Source organism: Microtus oregoni, unplaced genomic scaffold (genome assembly GCF_018167655.1).
Source record: "Microtus oregoni isolate MIOR12 unplaced genomic scaffold, Mior012 000016F_ref0000370, whole genome shotgun sequence".
In the NCBI taxonomy this organism is placed as follows: domain Eukaryota; kingdom Metazoa; phylum Chordata; class Mammalia; order Rodentia; family Cricetidae; genus Microtus; species Microtus oregoni.
Genome location: NW_024543075.1, coordinates 38669302 through 38673487, shown reverse-complemented (window position 1 = coordinate 38673487; position 4186 = coordinate 38669302). Strand labels below are relative to the sequence as shown.

The window sequence follows — 4186 nt, the reverse complement described above, 5'->3', positions numbered from 1 at the left end:
GCACCAATGCAAGGATTCCTCCAACAACCTGAAAAGCAAAATGATAACACCAGAATCCAGAGAACATGCAGCAAGAAAACTTGAACATCCTAACCCAAAGGAAGTAGAAGAAATCGACTTTAAATATAACCTTATGAAAATGATGGAGACCCTTAAACAGGAAGTGAAAAACTCTCTTAAAGAAATGGAGGAGAGATATTGAACTTGAGTTGGAAGAGTTGAGTCTGATCTCAAAATGGAGGGCCATGATCCAAAGGAACCAAAACAGTTGAGGAAACTGTTTATTGGTGGTCTGAGATTTGAAACCACAGATGATAGCTTAAGAGAACAATTTGAGAAATGGGGCACACTTAAGAACTGTGTGGTAACGAGAGATCCCCAAACAAAACTTTCCAGGGGCTTTGGTTTTGTGACCTACACTTGTGTTGAAGAAATGGATGCTGCAATATGTGCTCAGCCACACAAAGTTGATATACATGTGCTGAACCAACGAGAGCCATTTCTAAAGATGATTCTGTAAAGCCTGGTGGCCATTTAACAGTGAAGAAAATCTTTGTCGGTGGTATTAAAGATCATTCAGAAGAGTATAACCTGAGAGACTACTTTGAAAAGTATGGCAAGATTGAAACCATAGACGTTATAGAAGACAGGCAGAGTGGGAAAAAGAGAGGATTTGCTTTTGTGACTTTTGATGACCATGACACAGTTGATAAAATTGTTGTTCAGAAATACTATACTATTAATGAACATAATTGTGAAGTGAAAATGGTCCTTTCTAAACAAGAGATGCAGTCTACTGTATCACAGAGAGGCCATGGAGGTGGATCTGGCAATTTTATGGGTCATAGAGTGAACTTTGGAGGTGGTAGAGGTAATTTTTGGTCATGGTGGAATCTTTGGTGGAAGAGGAGGCGATGATGGTGGAGGTGGTGGCAGCAAAGGTAGTTATGGAGGTTGTGATGGTGGATATAATGGACTTGGAGGTGATGGTGGCAACTATCACTTAATACCAATGGACTCAATTCACCTATAAAAAGACACAGGGTAGAAGAATGGATACAAAAACAGGATCCAACATTCTGCTATTTACAAGAAACACACCTCAACCTCAAAGACAGATACTGCCTCAGAGTAAAAGGATGGGAAAAGGTATTCCAATCAAATGGACCTAAGAAACAAGTGGGTGTGGCTATCCTAATATCTAACAATATTGATTTCAAACTAAAATCAATCAGAAGAGATGGAGAAAGACACTTTATATTCATAACACAAAAAATTCATCAAGATGAAGTCTCAATCCTGAATATGTATGCCCCTAATATAAAAGCACCCACTTATGTAAAAGAAACATTACTAGAACTAAAAGCACAAATCAAACCCCACACACTAATAGTAGGAGATTTCAACACTCCTCTCTCACCAATGGACAGGTCAACCGGACAGAAACTTAACAGAGAAATAAGAGAACTAACAGATGTAATGAATCAAATGGACTTAAAAGACATCTATAGAACATTTCACCCAAATAGAAAAGAATATACCACCTTCTCAGCATCTCATGGAACCTTCTTGAAAATTGATCACATAATTGATAATAAAGCAAACATCCACTGATACAAAATATTGCAGGAACCACCTGGGTACTATCAGATCACCATGGAATAAAGTTAGAATTCAACAACAATTCTACCCCCTAGAAAGCCTACAAATGCATGGAAACTGAACAGTCAACTACTGATCCACCCCTGGGTCAAGGACGAAATAAAGAAAGATATTAAAATCTTCCTTGAATTAAAAAAAATAAAGATACAACATACCCAAACCTATGGGACACTATGAAAGCAGTGCTAAGAGGAAAGTTCATAGCACTAAGTGCCCATATAAAGAAAACGGGGAAAGCTCACATTAGAGACTTAACAGCATACCTGAAAGCTCTAGAAAAAAAAAATAAGCAGACTCACCCAGGAGGAGTAGAAGACTGGAAATAATCAACAAAATAGAAACACAGAAAACAATCTAAAGAATCAATGAAAAAAAGAGCTGTTTTTTTTTTGAGAAAATCAACAAGATTGACAAGCCCCATCCAAACTAATCAAAAGGCAGAGAGAGAGAGAAAAATCATGCAAATTAACAAGATCAGAAATGAAAAGGGGGACATAACAACAGACATTGAGAAAATTAGGAGAATCATTCAGTCTTATTTCAAAAGCCTGTATGCGACAAAATTGGAAAATGTAAAAGAAATGGATTTTTTTTAGATAAGTATCATATACCAAAATTAAATCAAGACCAAGTGAACAATTTAAATAGACCTGTAAGTTGTGAGGAAATAGAAGCTGCCATAAAAAAAACAAAACAAACAAAAAAAACTCCCAACCAAAAAAGCCCAGGACCAGATGGTTTTAATGCAGAATTCTATCAGAACTTCCAAGAAGAGCTAATACCTATAGTCTTTAATGTGTTTCACATAATAGAAACTGAAGAATCACTGCCAAACTCCTTTTATGAAGCTACAGTCACCCTGATAACAAAACCACACAAAGTCTCAACTAAAAAAGAGAATTACAGACCAATCTCACTCATAAACATTGATGTAAAAATCCTCAATAAAATACTGGCAAACCAAATCCAAGAACACATCAAAAAAAATATCCATTATGATCAAGTAGGCTTCATCCCAGAGATGCAGGGCTGGTTCAACATACGAAAATCTATCAATGTAATCCATCATACAAACAAACTGAAAGAAAAAAAACCATATGATCATTTCATTAGATGCTGAAAAAGCATTTGACAAAATTCAACACCCCTTTATGATAAAGGTTTCGGAGAGATTAGGGATACAAGGATCATACCTAAATATAATAAAAGCTATTTACAGAAAGCCAACAGCTAACATCAAATTAAATGAAGAGAGACTTAACGCTATTCCACTAAAATCTGGTCAAGGCAAGGCTGTCCACTCTCTCCATTACTTTTCCATATAGTGCTTGAAGTTCTAGCAATAGCAATAAGACAACATAAGGAGATCCAGGGGATTTGCATTGCAAGGAAGAAGTCAAATTTTCATTATTTGCAGATGATATGATAGTGTACATAAGTGACCCCAAAAACTCTACCAAAGAATTCCTACAGCTGATAAATACCTTCAGTGACGTGGCAGGATACACGATCAAAAAAAAAAAAAACAGTAGCCCTTTTATACACAAAGAAGTGGAGAGGGAAATCAGAGAAACATCACCTTTCATGATATCCACAAATGCCATAAGGTATCTTGGTGTAACACTAACCAAGGAAAAGAAAGATTTATTTGAGAAGAACTTTAAGGATTTGAAGAAATAAATTGAAGAGGACACCAGAAAATGGAAGGATCGCCTATGCTCTTGGATTGGGAAGATCAACATAGAAGACTTCAGAGGTCCCTGCAGCCCCAGAGACAGCAACTGTAGTGTCTAACTCAACAGTGAAGGCACCTGCTTTACAAGGCAGATGGTTTCAGAAGGTGGGAGGACTGTCAAAAGCTCTAAACCTTTTTACCCTTTTTCTTCTACCTGTGTCCTTTTTACCTCCCTTCAAAGCTCACCCTCCTCGACCCTTGCTAGTTCTGTGCCTTCTATGGGCACTTCAATGTAAACACACCCATTTGAAGATTCAAAGCTAACATCCACATAGGAGAGGGAACATGGGGCATTTGTTATATGACAGAGCTGTAAAAATAAAAACAGTATGATAACACCATAAAAGAAAACACATTGCTCAATGTAACAGACTAATAAATGTAGAGACTGCAGATACAATCCCACTCTTTACAGCAACCTGATTGTTGAAAAAGAGGCCAAAAATAAACACTGGAGACATGATAACATCTTCAATAAAGGGTACTGACCATTAGCTTAATTCTAGGTAGAAGAATAAAGTTAAATCTTCATCTCACCACTTCACAAAAGCCAATCACACATGGATCAAGGACCTCAATATCAATTCTAGGTCCTAGTTTGCTTCTCTTTCTATGATAAAACACTGAATGAAACCAACTTGGGGAGGAATTAAATTATGTGTCTTCTGATCTGTTAGCAATCCATCACTGAGCAAATTTTGCATGAGCCTAAAGGAAGGAACTGAAGCAGAGCATGGAACACTGCTGCATGTTGGCTTATTCTTCATCACTTACTAAACTTGTGTTCTT

The 4186-nt window shown here is 37.0% G+C and overlaps 1 pseudogene; it reads left to right on the top strand.

Annotated features, from left to right (window-relative positions):
* Nucleotides 1-235: 235 nt before the first annotated feature.
* Nucleotides 236-1033, top strand: LOC121457372 (annotated as a pseudogene).
* The last annotated feature ends 3153 nt before the right edge of the window (nt 1034-4186 follow it).